This window comes from Chrysemys picta, chromosome 2 (assembly GCF_011386835.1).
Source record: "Chrysemys picta bellii isolate R12L10 chromosome 2, ASM1138683v2, whole genome shotgun sequence".
Taxonomy (NCBI): Eukaryota; Metazoa; Chordata; order Testudines; family Emydidae; genus Chrysemys; species Chrysemys picta.
In genome coordinates, this window is record NC_088792.1 from 156011751 (window position 1) to 156026387 (window position 14637).

Genomic DNA, 14637 nt, shown 5'->3' on the forward strand with positions numbered 1-14637 from the left:
AAGCAAAAACATTTTTGGCTGCCCCCCCACCTGCACCCCCTGCTGCCCCAGCACTGGGCTCTCTCTTCCCCCCCCCCCCCCGCCACCCCAGCACTGGGCTCCCCCCCAAACATGGGATCCGCTACCAGCACACGGCAGCCAAGCCCTGGCCCAGCCGTGACTCTGTCCCCATCCGGGTGGAGCTGCTGGGCAGCGCGGAGTGGGAGTACTTCTAGGTGGCGGTGCGGCTGCGGGGAGAACATGGCCCACTCCCTGGGCTTCGTGGCGCTGCTGGTGACCAAGGTGGATCAGTTTGTGCTCACCGCCCTCAACCCTGACATGCTGGCAACTGAGGACCTGGAGAGCCCCCCAGACCTGCTGCTCTTCAGCCTCACGGCGTCCTGGCCCAGCACCGGCGGGCAGGAAGGCAAGGATCTCCGGCTGCGGGGCTACCAGCTCAGCACCAACAAGCCCAGCTGGCCGCTCACCTCTTCACACATTCCGGGAGCCCCTCTCACCACCGCCTGGGCTTGGCTCCAGGGGACCCTGCTTCCCTCCCTCCCCGGCTCCTCACACACTCTGGGCAAGGCTGCCCAGAGAATTCAGGGGGCCTGGGGCAAAGCAATTTTGGGGGACCCTTCCATAAAAAAGTTGCAATACTATAGTAACATGTATTTGGAAATGTAAAAAAAACTAGTGAAATTCAAAAATTAATTTGTAATTTGAAAATACACTAAATAAATTATTTAAAAACATTAAATGCTTTAATGGTATGTATACATTTGCAATTACATAATGGGCTGTTGCTGGGTGATGGTTGGTGCCAATGGGCTGTCGCTGCCTGGGGGTGGTGCTGCTGTTGCCCAGGGCTGGGTGGGGAGCTGGGCTCTGGATTGGGGGGTACCCAGCTCAGAGGGGCTGGGCTCAGTGCTGGGGGTCAGGGCTGTGGGAGATTACCATGCCGCTTACCCCTCTCCCAAACATCGCTGCAGCCGCCTGGTGTCTCCACCAGGGTCTGAGTTCCCGCTGCTCGGCCGCAGCTTGCAGCCCCGCCCCCTTACCGGCTGAGATGCCGGGGGAAGACTGAGGTGGGGGGAGCCTTGGACATACTCATGGGTGCCCCTGCGGGGCCTGGGGTAAATTGCCCCACTTGCACCCCCCGGGGTGGCCCTGACTCTGGGAGCCCCTCTCGCCGCCACCACAGCCCAGGCTCGGCTCCAGGGGGCGCTGCTTCTCTCTCTCCGCGCTCCTCACACACTTCGGGAGCCCCTCTAGCCACTGCTGCAGCCCGGGCTGCAGCAGCAATAAGAGGGGCTCCCGGAGTGGGGCGGGGGGGGGGGAAGGGAAGCGGCAGCCGGGATGCAGGGAGGGAGATGGGGTCCTGCTGCTGTGCTGAGTCTCCCCAGGGCAGTGCTGTACAGGGTGCCGCCGGGCTGGGCAGGGGGTGCCGATCCCAGCTTGTGCTGACAGGGCGAGTGGCTGGGCCAGGGCCGGCTCCCGGCAATGCTGCCCCAAGCAAAAAAAATAAAAATAAAAAAGGGGGGCCGGAGTGCCACCTCTTAGAAAGTGCTGCCTCAAGCACATGCTTGGAGGGCTGGTGCCTAGAGCTGGCCCTGAATATAGAAGTTGTTTTTGTGCTGGTTTGGTAAATTAAGTATTGAATATCCACCAGCTTTTGGGGTTTGTCTACCCCGTTCTGTTTGCAGTTCACCCTGAGTGACCTCAGCTGGCTCCCACGGGCAGCACTGTCACACCCCAGTAAGATGCTAGCTGGCACTACATTATTAGAGGTGCTAAATTTTGAATGAGAGATGCAGGCTCTTGGTTTGCTAACTGTGTACGTTAAAGATCCAGTGGCCCATTTCACAAGAGAAGAGCTGTTTTATTCAGTGCCCTGTCCAAGTCCAATTAGGTAGTGTGTATATAGATAAATATAATTTAAATCTCAAAGCACTTTACAAACATTGTGAGAGGTAATCAACCAATCTAAAATTCCTCTGCATGCTCAGCTGGTAAAGAACTTTTCACAGGTAGAGTTCACATTCTGTCCCAAACTGCTGTTTGATACTCCTATGATGTAGAGTTTAAGGCCAGAAGGGACCGCCAGATTTCCTTCATATCAAAGGCCACTAAACACAAACCACCCCCCTCCCCTGCAAGACCAATGGCCAGAATCAGACCAAAGTATGACACCTCTCAGGAGCCTAAACTGTTGTGACTTATTTAAAGTCTGCCACATTCCCCAGTTTTCATCTGATTCTGATTGGAACCATAAAATGTAAATCATTGCTGACTAAAGTCAAGCAGTAATAACACAATAATATATTTCCATAGAAAATTGAACTCTGAACATTACACTACTCTTATCCAATTTATCCCTGACTTCAATCCTTTCACATAAATGGCTCCCTAAGTCTTGAACAATCTGATTCATGGCTGTTACCACTCATGTTTTGGTCTTTTGTTTTTAAACCTGCAACTATCACTTCTCCTTTCAATAAGAATAACTGTAACAAGAATTTAACCAAGAGTTACTAGATCAGCCCGTAAGGGGAGTTTATACACCCTCACTTTCAAGAAAGAATGAGCAACAGGTTGCAATTTACTGGCTTACCCAAGGATGCATGAGATCCTTTGCTTAATCTGGTCCATAATGGACACACACTGTCTTACTGCTAGTATCCCTTTCATTCATGTAAGCTCGATAAATTGATTTATTAGCCCTTGGTACTTACCCTGACCCCTTTAACTCCATAATAACACACCCTATTATGACCAAGTCAGTTTTAAAGGAGATTTGGAAGTAATTGAGTTTGACAGCATTTCAGGTGAGCATCCCGTAGACTTCTTTGACTGGCTGTTTGTGGGGAAAGAAGTCCTATACAATGTTACAATTAGGCTAAGGTTATAACAGCAATATTGCTTCAGTGCCAATATTTGTAAGAGTTGTACTCTACTGACAGCACTAAGGGAAACTCAGTGGGAAGTCTTTCCATTGACTTCCATGGGCTTGGGACCAGGCTCTAAGTATATATTAGACCAGGGCTGGCTCCAGGGTTTTGGCCGCCCCAAGCAGCCAAAACAAACAAACAAAAAAAGCAGCCACGATCGCAATCTAAAAAAAGCCGCGATCGTGATCTGCGGTGGCAATTCGGCCGGAGGTCCTTCACTCCCAGGCAGAGTGAGGGACCGTCCGCGGAATTGCCACCGAATACCTGGACCTGCCGCCCCTCTCCGGAGCGGCCGCCCCAAGCACCTGCTTGAGAAGCTGGTGCCTGGAGCCGGCCCTGTATTAGACATTTATCAGCCATAAGTTACTGCCCATCTCTCACTTTACCAATATCCTTCAGGATATTCCAGTGTTTTGTTTTGTTTGCAGAATTCCAATTGTACATTGATGGCTGATGTTTGATTATTTGTATTACAAGAGCATCTAGAGGCCCCAACCTAGATCAGGGCTCCATTGTGGTAGGTGCCGTATAAACACATAGTAGGAGGCAGGCCCAGCCTCTGAGTTTATATTCTAGCAGTCTCTTGAACCATTGCCGGTATGACACTGATGTACTTAGACAATAGGAGCAGGCTCCTTGTGAAGTTAACGCTAATACCTAATAATAACCTTGTGTTTACTGCATCTACTACCTTTCATCTATCTCCGAATACATTAAAATCTTGCACATTAATTACGTACATGCATTATTTTTATAGCTATATAAAAATTCTATGCATTACAGCAGTGCTTAAAGAACTTACTGAGATCAGGGCCCCATGTGCTGATTCTTCACGTAGTAAGAGGCATCCTGGTGCCGAAGAGATTACAGTCTTAGACTATAATCTGTTGGTCGTGCGCAGCTGCATCTTTTGTCAACTAAATACCTTTGAGAAATCTGGCCCTTTGGGACTAAAATCATGATGTCCCTCAATGTGGTCCATTTGAGAGGCATGTGCTGCGGTTTTATTTTTAGCTCAAATAAACACCACAGGGCTATTATGCAGGATGGATTTCATGCCAGCATGGAAAAGAGAGAGTGGGTAGAAAGTTGAGCTTGGCTGGTGGCAGGAATCTGTATAGCGGCTGCCTGCAGCCGTCAGCTGTGTTCTTATCCCCCGGTGGCTTGACACAAAATTGACCTAAATCAAATTGATCCGTCAACAAATCAGACTGAATTGAAGTGACTGGTCCTAATTCCCCGCTGGCTGCCCATCAGCCAAACTCAGCAGATGAAGTAAAAATATATTCAACTGTTATTGCCATAGGGGTAGGAAATTTAACTCAAGGAACTAGCCTCCCAGCCTGGTCCCATTTTGGGCAATAAGGGGTAACCCATAAATTAGAAAAATTACGCTGCTACCCTTAGGCACATAGCTAGTGGTCACCAGCAGCATAGATGTAGATACTGGAAGTGGGGCAGTTTTTCCTCTATCGTGTGATGTTTAAATGTTGTTGAGCATCCAAACTGAAAAAATCAATCTCAAAGGGCCAAAACTTGTAGAAACAGAAATATCTACTTTTGATAAAAATTGGCAGAAATCTTCTAAATACAATTGATGATGCACCTATGTTCTCAAAATAGTACACAGTGGGAAATATTTAGCTGCAGGTGATATACTTTATGCATTTTCCTTTAGTTTGTTTGCCTTTGGTTAAAGCAAAAGTCTGTAGTTACATGACAGTATGAACTTAATCATAGGACTGGAAGGGACCTCGAGAGGTCATCTAGTCCAGTCCCCTATGCTTACGGCAGGACTAGGAATTATCTAGACCTTGTTGTATCCTGGAGATGTGAAAATATTTGTCATTTGTAGAATGGACTGATTTGGGAAATGTTTTTTTCTGTGTATTTTATGAAGTTATGCAGATAAGACCCCTAACCCCTAATTATAAAATATATGTTGATGTCTGCTTGACCGGAGCCATAAGTCTAAAGCACACATGGTACAACTGTAATTATCTTACTGTCACTGAATACAATGACAATACGTGTAAACTGATTATACAACAGTAATGATTCTTAGTAGAAGGACTGCAGAATGTCTCTTTTGAATGTCTCATGTGAATAACAAAGTACATACTCTGATGTAACCCCTGTGATGCTGTTTAATAGATTGCTAGCTCAGGGTAGAGCAACAGGGCAATTCGCTTGCTGAATGAATAACAAGGGAATTGGCTTGAACACACACCTTTTAGCATTTAATTGCTAAAGTACATCAAAAGGAGATGTTTTTTTCCTATCACATTACATCTAGTTACATTATATACATACCCTGTACTTATATTATCCCTAGAGATGTATTTACTAGATGCTTAAACTTCATGAAAACTGTTTGGATTGTTGTAACTAAATTCATTATGTAAATATCTGTAATGGGATTGGAGGTTTGGAACTGTAAATGAAGCAGCATGTTAACTTCAAAGCAATGGATTATTGCATTGAGGATTTCCCATCCTTCAGACCCAGTCTGTGGTTAGTCAACAGAGGAAAAGCCCATCCTGTGATGGAGAAACTTGCCAGATTGCCTTCCAGGAAAGACAGCTGTAAAAGAATGGATCTAGGGCATGATCCTTTATCTGTGGACTGATGGATTCTGACAGGGTGCAATGCTGAGCTATTGGCCAGAGATCCTTGGAGCTACTCTAGGGAACCCTGAGATACTTATGAAAAACTAGCAGATTACTACATCTCTGCTATCCTATTGGACTTACAAACTTTGGCTGAGCTGTTAATGTATTTTACCTTCTTTAACCTCTCGAACTCTCATTTTGTTTTCTTACCTAACAAACCTTTAGTTACAGAAACTGATCGTCAGGGTTGTCTTTGGTGTGAGATCCAGAGTATCCATTGACCTGGGGTAAGTGACTGACCCTTTGGGGTTGGGAGTAACGTAATGTGAGATGATTTTTTTTTTATTTTAATAACCTTTCATCACAAAATCCAGTTTGGGTAGTAAAGAGGGGCTGGAGAGCCTCGGGGACTGTTGTTGGCTCCATGGTAAGGCTAATATAATAATTCCAGAGTGCGCATTTGTTACTAGCTTGGTGAAATCTAATAGAATACACCACCAGTTTGGGGTGTCTGCCCTGCTTTCTGACTGTCTGATCTAAGCCTGGGACTCTCCATTGTAAGCCATACCAGACAGCGTGACAACTCCTAGGTATAACTATTGACTGTCGAACGTAACATCCCTTCGAGCTATAATTACTCTTAAAAAAAAAAAAAAAAAAAAAGTATGTCAGTTGAAACATCTCTACTCCCACCCAGAATCTCTCTCTGCGGTGTTCAATGCTCTGTTGCTATGCTCATCACTGTCACAGCTGCATGCATCAGAGCACACCAAATGTTCCCTGCAGCATTTGCACCTCCTTGTTGCACAGGTGAGGATGGTTTCAGGAGCAGGGAGCAGCATATTAGGAATATGTCCCATGATATGTCACCCTCCCCTGCTGACAGGGGACCTATGACGATACCTAACTGTTGCATGAGTCCATATGTAGGACTGACAATTTGCATATTTCAGGGGCTGCCTGAAGGAGACTAGTGTTGATGGCAGTTTCTCACTTGTTTTGTTCTCCTTAGCAAACAACTTAACACCGCACATTAGCCAGCAATGCGTGCTTCTTATGGCAGTGCAATAAAGCTACCCATAAGACATAGGCTGATCTCTCTGAAAAAGCTTCAGTTGGGCTGGACTGCAGTTACGTACCTTTAAATTGGTACTGAGCAAGGACTATTTGATTCAGCTAATGAATCTTGAATAACCAGAGAGTTAATGAGGGTTGCCCATGCCATGAATGCAAAATAATGGTCCTAATTTAAAAAGCCATCAACAGGCAGAGACATTCCTACCTCCTAGACAATCGTATCCTCTTTAATGTATGACTGTTTCTCTGCTCTTTGCCCTCAAAACTACTCAGACTGTAGGTAATGGGAGCAGGATTATAAATGCCATCATGCAGTTAGATTACCGACACACCATAGCTCATATTCCGTTCTTGATCTTAGGACATATTTCACTAGCCTTCCCCAGCTCCACAACCCCATAATCCATGCACTGTTAGACATCACTATGGGTCTACAAAGAGGTGCTGCGTGGAATGTCAACCAATGCAAGAGTCATACAAAGGCTGCCGTAGCATTTCTTTTCAAAGGTAAACTGACAAAGTGCTCTAAAGTTCAGACAGTCAAATGAGCTTGGAAATGTGTGTTAGTAAAAGGCCGTGGGCTACAATTTGTGGTGCAAACTTGGGGTCATGGTCAAGGGTGTCCTTCCCCTCCTGGCAAAAGACCTGCGGTTCATTTTAAAATGCAGAGCCAGATTGGTTTGAGCATTGGTATGCTAGAGGAGGACCCAAAATAGCATGTGGGGTACAATTGTGGTGCTGTTTGGTGAATAAAGCCACCCCTTTCCAGGTCAGGACCTGTCTTTACAATGGGGCAAATGAGCAGGGGCACTCCAGACAATGCTGATGGAGCAGGCATGCAGAGCTGGGAAATGAACTGAGGCTATGTCTGCACTTAAAAGGCAACAGCAGTGCTGCTGTAGGGCTTCACTGTAGATACTACCAAAACCGATGGGAGGGCTTCTCCTGCTGGTGGAGGGGAGCTCACCTGCCCAAAAGGCAGAAGCTATGTTGACTAGCTTGCTCAGCTATTTAAAGCAGAACAGTTTCTAGAGGCAAGATGGAAGGTCCCCAGCCTCTGTCACTCTACCAGAAAAGGTAATGACAGAATATACCAGCGAAGATTTGATCCCACACTCCGGGCACGTAGCCTAACCACTAGACTACCAAGGAAGCTTTAGACAAGGGCTGGCACAAATAACACTTCTGTGGAAGCTGTTCCACTTTAATTAACAGTGACTGAGCTTCCCCCATTCCTATACCCCAAAGATCAGGGCCCACCCATCTGGGCTGCCCTGGACATCATCTTAACACAGGCAGGGGGGGGATTTGCAGCCACATCTTCCAGAACCCAAGCCAGTAGCCAAACCACTAGATTATAGAGGAATTGTTTTTGCCCAACAATATTTAATGTGAGAAATACAGAATTATCCTAACTATTCTTCTTTAGAATTACCCTTAAGAATATGTTGGAATCCACCCACATTTGATTTGGTTCTGACCCCAGCACTTAGAGAGGTGAATATAATTGTACATGATTAGCAACAGCTTATAAAGGGGATGTCTACTAGTTAGAGCGCAGGGTATGGGAGACAACTTCTAGCCACTGACTTACTGTATGATCTCAGGTGAGTCATTTAATCTGTTCCTCAATTTACCCAGCTGTAGAAGGGGTAGAACTATACATAGCTGGAGAGTTGGATGAGCTAGTGGTAGAGAACTATTTGCAGATTGTCCAATGTTGAACAGCTGAGCTACTTGAAATCATTCAAAGAATGGTTGAAGAGGATATAAGTTGGTCTAAGATTGTTCACAAACTCTGCTGTGACTGTTGCTTTAAGCATTCGCTTGTCATAATTTGCTAATTTTATTGTGTGATGCATCAGCCAAATCACAATGGACTGTTTCTGTTCCCGAGGTGAATTATTCCCCTGCCACATGCTGCTAGTAGCCTGTGCCTCTCAACACTTGCATCGTGCATTCTCTGTCTTCAACACTCACTTCCTTCTGCAATCTTGCTGGTGGAAAAAAAAAATCTATGGTACCAACGTGTTCAGAAAGCACATAAAAGGCCTTGCCAATGCCATCCAACCAATTTTCATTTTTAATTTGAATTGATGGTTTGTTCATTTTCTGGTCAGAAGGCACATGCAGGTGACCATCCTAGGCTACAAATCAGTCTACATATCACCTGTCTTAAGTAGAGCCCTGCTTACAAAGGAGTTCAGGGCCAGATTTTCAAAGGTATTTAGGTGTCTAAAGATGCAGCTAGGGGTCTAGTGGGAATTTCAATAGGAGTTGGACACCTAACCTGCTTTGGTGCTTTTGAACTAGGTGCCTAGCTGTATCTTTTTATGCCTTGGTCAATCTGACTCTCAGATCCTACTTAGCAGGGCCGGCTTTAGGCCGATTCCACTGATTCCCCTGAATTGGGCCCCGCCCCTAAGAGGGCCCCGTGCAGATCGGGCAGTGTCCCTGCCTGAAGCAAAGCTCTGTGGCTCTCCCGGAAGCAGCAGCTGTTGCTGCTAGGCAGCGAGAGACGCTGGCCGGCAGGGGCCTGAGGCAGAGGCAGCAGCGGCTGTTGCAGGTCAGGAGGGGGGAGGGGAGGAGAAGGCACATGTGCTTTGCAGCCTTCCCCTCCCCTCCCCCCAGCACTCACCTGGAGGAGACACCGAGGGGGCTTCCGGTCCGGTGGGAGACAGGAATCTCTGCAGTGGACCTCACTCACCTTAGCAGCTGCTGGGGCTTCGGTCGGTGAGAGTTTGACCCCGTGATTCCCCCTAGGTGTGTAATATTGGGTTGATTTTGTGGTTTTCGGTGGTGTTGCTGTTTGAGGGTGAGTTGTGCCTGCCTGCGTCTGTTTCAAAACTAAACTCTGGATCATGTAACCCTAGGGTTACCATATTTCAGCAAGAAAAAAAGAGGACGGGAGGAGCCCCGCCCTAGCCCCGCCCCTGCCCCTCCCACTTCCCGCCCCCCCAGAACCCCCAACCCTCCCCCCGTTCCTTGTCCCCTGACTGCCCCCTCCTGGGACCCCTGCCCCTAACTGCCCCCCAGGACTCCACTCCCTATCTAAGCCTCCCTGCCTCTTGTCCCCTGACTGCCCCAACCCTTATCCACACCCCCACCCCCAGACAGACCCCTGGGACTCCCACACCCCATCCAACCACTCCCCACCCCCTGACAGCCCCCCCCCAGAACTCCCAACCCATCTAAACCCCTCTGCTCCCTGTCCCCTGACTGCTCCGATCCATCTCCCCACCCCTGCCACCTGACAGCCCCCCCCAGAACTCCCAAACACTCCCCCCCTGCTCCTTGTCCCCTGACTGCCCCCTCCTGGGACCCCTGCTCCTAACTGCCCTCCAGAACCCCACCCCCTACCTAAGACTCCCTGTTCCTTGTCCCCTAACTGCCCCCTCCTAAGACCCCCCCCAACTGCCCCCCAGGACCCTACCCCCTACCTGTACCCTGACTGCCCAAAACTTTCTCCACTACCCCCAAAAAGCCCCCCCCGTTTCTTGACCTCCACCTCCAGAACCTTCCTGCCCCCTGACCTCCTTACCCTGCTGCTCAGAACAGAGTGTTGGGCTCTGTGCAGCCGAGCCGGACACGTGGCTGAGCTCCCCAGCACAACAAAACCTGGTCCCTGGCCCTGCACAACAAAACCCGGTCTGGCCCTGCACAGTGCTGCTGGACTGGGCTGCAAGGGAGCTGCTGGCTCAGAATGCAGGGCGGATCCGGCTCCTCTACAGCTGCTCCTGAATCCAGCCCGGGACTTCCCTGCAGCCCTCCCAGCCACTCGCTCTGCTAATCCCGGACATTGTGAGTGCTTTACAAATTCCCCCCGGACGCTATTTTTAGCACACAAAAGGAGGACATGTCCGGGTAAATCCGGACGAATGGTAACCCTATAGGAAGAAAGCCCCGAGCCAGTACTTAGTGCTGTGAATTCCAGGTGAGAGAGAGAGAGACAGGGAGGTTTGGAGGAGGAAATCAAATACATCAGGAGGGGAGAATGCGAAAGGTCTGCAACACGGCAGGCTGAGACTTTTATCTCTCCCTTCTCCCCCGAGAGAGGGGAAACTGAGGCACGTAGTGATCTGATTCCCCTCCCCAAATTATTTTGCAAAGGAGGGGGACGGGGGGCTCCTATCCAAACCAGTTCCCTTCCCATCAACTCTGCTTCCCCTGCTGCAAGACTGCTGTAGGGGCTGAATATTTCCATTAAACTCTGGCTCCTTCATTTGCCCTACAACAATAAAATAGACTGGCTTGGGGGGGAGGAATATCCCCCCCCCAAGCTGTGTGGACATTAAGGTTTTTTTTGGGGGGGGGGCACGATAACATTCCAGATCGATCAAACGCCCAGCTCAGCTTTCTAGCCATCCAGCAGCTCTAGGGTAGGGAAGGAAGGGGCTCTTGGTGCAGAGTGGTCACAAAACAGGGGTGAATTTAGCGGGGGGGGTCCGGTTGAAATCCCACCTGATGCAGCCACACAGAATCTCTGGCGGCGCTAGGAGAGGCCAGGAGTGGAAGCACGTGGCCCGGGGGTGGGGGGACATTTGCCCTCAGTCCTGGGCTCTGGGATGGACTAGACTGGGTGGGTGGTGGGTTCAGTCTAGTCTTCCAGCCTGTTGCTCTCGCTGGGGTTTGTGGTTTTCATCTGGCTCCACCGAAAAGATCAAACAAGCCCAGTAGAAAAGGGGGGTGAGAGAGGTGGGAAGCGGTTTGTAAGGGGTTAAAGTGACCCATCAACGAAAGAGTAAAACCAGAGTTTGACTGGGTTTCCCCGCAGCCACCACTCCTGCAAACACTGGGCAAGGGGCAGCCCCATCCCCCACCGAGGCTATGGTGAGGGGCAGCAGGGGAGGAAGGAAGCCACATGTGATGGCAGTCCCCTCCCCCCCAGCACCCACCACCCCTTCTCCGGCCCCCAAACTCTGTCCCAGAGCCTGCACCCACGGAGAGGCAGCCGCGTGCTCTGCAAATCAGAGACCGTTTCAATGTAGTGCCAGGGGGAAGCAATGCTCAGTCTGTCCTGAAATGCTGTGTGGGATGAGTCACAAAGCTGGGAACCCGCTGCAGGGAGCTTTCCTGAGCCGAGTTACTGAGCTGCTCCTTCTGGCTAGAGGAGATGGGGCTTCGCACAGACAGGGCCCTGGACTCTTCACAAGGCTGGGAGAGCAGCTCTGGGGGGGAAGGTGTCCTGGGGGAAGGCAGCGATTTAATGGTACACCATTAAATTTGAGATGCTCTCTCAAAGGGGGTGGCGTTCCCCAAGCCAGGGGCTTTCTTCCAGAAAGGTCACTGCTCAGGGAAGGAAATGGCAGGAACAAAGGGAACCATTAGTCTCCTCTCCGGCCGCTAATGAGCTGTCGTCCCAGCCCTGATGGAATTAATGGTCTCTGTTATCTCCGCTCTGCAGCCTGGTGCCTGCTTTGTGATGCCAACCTGCCGAGAGAGAGAGAGAGAGAGAGAGAGAGATGCCAACCTGTCGAGAGAGAGAGAGAGAGAGAGAGAGAGAGAGAGAGAGAGAGAGAGATCAGAAAGGAAACAATGCCTAAGTCTTGTATAACAGGCTGTCACTGTCTGCAAAGCTTTAGCTGCTGCCCTGGGGAGCTAATCGGGGTGGGCGGGGGAAGAGGAGGTTCACCATTAGGTTTAGAGAGTTTGGCAGCCAGGTGCAATTCTAATCAGTTGAGGATATCATACAGGCCCAGAGGAGGTGTCAGCAGAGTACTTCTGTTCTGCACAGCTGGGGGACAGGACGAGTCTGCTGGGAATGGGCAGTTTTACGCCACCACAACCGTGCCCACATGTCCATGCTGCTTACCAAGCTTTGGGTCCAGAGATCTACTCGCCCAGAACAGGTAGCCCTGCCTGTGACCTTGTTGCAAGGGATGCAGGATTGGGAGTCCAGGAATGGAGGTTGTTCATAACTCTGAAATGTTCATAACTCGGAACAAAACATTATGGCTGTTCTTTCAAAAGTTCACAAAGGAACATGGTCGTCATACAGCTTTGAAATTTTACTATGCAGAAGAAAAATGCCGCTTTCCCTTTATTTATTTATTTATTTGTAGTAGTCTACGTTTAACACAATACTGTACGGTTCTGTAGTTGATTTTGTGCGTGTGTGTGTCTCTGCTGCTGTCCAATTGCTTTCAGTTCCAAATGAGGTGTGCGGTGGACAGGTCAGTTCATAACTCTGGTGTTCGTAACTCTGAGGTTCTACTGTCGCTAGTATTGGATGGGAGAGCGCCAAGGAAAGCCCAGGGTGCCGCCAGAAGTGGTGGTGGTGAGTCAATAGGTGGCGCTCTTCCCTCTGGGTCAGCACTGAGCCAGTGCCGATGGGACGCTTTGGGGAATCTAGGTGCAACTTCAGAATTCTGGCTGATCTTTATGAAATTGTTGTGTAAGGGAGTTCGCTGGTGTACGTGGGCTCCACCCTCATCTCTCCCAGAGCAGAGACAATGGAGAGTCGTTAACCTGAATGGCTCCCATTCATATGGGAGCACCCTGAAATGAGGAGGGTCAGTTTTCTCTAACTTCTGTGCAGGGGGCTGGGGTGTAGGGCACCAGAGACAGGGTGAGGAGGGGGCTCCCAGGAAAAACAAAGGATGCGGGGGCCGACCAAGGGCAAAGGAAATTGGCAGGAGAAAAGAGTGAGATTCCATGATTCAGAGAAGCCATGAGCTGTAGGGGGGAGGGACCCTGAATTCCTTAAAAGACTCTGGCCTGGCCCAAAAACACTTGAGAGTGGGGAGGGAACTGAGGGAGGGAAGGTGATTGTTGGGTCTGGAGCTGTATATCTTGTGTCCTGTCTAAAGTAAAGAGTAGCTGCTTTAGAAGCCCTTTTTGCAAAGCTTCTGTCTTACGTGGTTCAGCTACAGGGGTGAGGATCTCCAGGGTTGGGGCTCTGGAAAGGGTGTGCTTACGCGACCGGGGAGCTGGCGCTAGTCTCTGTGCCTAGGCACTTGGACTGTGGGGTCTCCACTCCCAGAAAGGGATGCTAGACAGAGCATGTGCACCCCAAGAGTTTGCATAGAGACACCCTCTGCGTTCAAACAGAGGCAGTGCCTGAACTCTGCTCAGACTCAGGCAGCTTAAAGCACGTGGTGCCCAAACACTCCAGCAAGGGGCGCTCTACCAGGAGCATGTGGCAGCTCCATTCTGATGTTCCATCTTTCAGACGGGCATAAAACCAAAGTCGTGATCCTTGGGACTCTCTCCAAGCATGGGAACGTAGCATCTAATTTGGAGGTTTGCACTCCATTAGGATGACCAGATGTCCCGATTTTAAAGGGACAGTCCTAATATTTGGTGCTTTGTCTTATATGGGTGCCTATTACCCCCTCTACCCCCATCCCTTTTTTTCACACTTACTATCTGGTCACCCTAGCTTACATTCCACCTGCATGCTGCATGCTTGCTTACCTGAGGTTAACTATGGTGCTGTTAAACGCCTGCTATGTCCCATCCCCCCTGGAAGAGGTGGTCGGACTTCTCTTGTGGGTATAGTGAGTTTTATACAGACCGTTTGTAAAATGCCTCGGGATCCCGTGCAATGAAAGCTGCTCTGCATCTCCACATTATAGTTATGCCTCCATACATAGTCACAGCTTCTACATAGTCCATCCATACCGCCCTTCTGCATTAAGTCCATTAATGGCTATTAGCCAGGACGGGTAAGGAATGGTGTCCCTAGCCTCTGTTTGTCAGAGGGTGGAGATGGATGGCAGGAGAGAGATCACTTGATCATTACCTGTTAGGTTCACTCCCTCTGGGGCACCTGGCATTGGCCACTGTCAGTAGACAGGATACTGGGCTGGATGGACCTTTGGTCTGACCCAGTACGGCCATTCTGATGTTCTTATGTTCTCACCCTCTGGGGTATCATTACAGTTCCCTGGAGGCTGGTTATTAACCTGCCTACGCCACCTATTGCAACCTGAAATCTGGATTTTGCTGCAGAAGGCCCATCTCTCTCCCCCGCCGCCCCCCCAGCGTTTTGTTTAGCGGCTGAGGTGTATGAATAG

General features: G+C 49.4%; 1 long non-coding RNA gene across 2 annotated transcripts in view; it reads left to right on the top strand.

Annotated features, from left to right (window-relative positions):
* The first annotated feature begins 9040 nt into the window (after positions 1–9040).
* The window catches only part of LOC135981545 (uncharacterized), a 28429-nt gene continuing 22832 nt past the window's right edge, over positions 9041–14637 (top strand). For both annotated transcript variants that reach the window (XR_010598613.1, XR_010598612.1), the window contains exon 1: positions 9041–9382. This is a non-coding gene — a long non-coding RNA (uncharacterized LOC135981545). The remainder of the gene's footprint in view (positions 9383–14637) is intronic.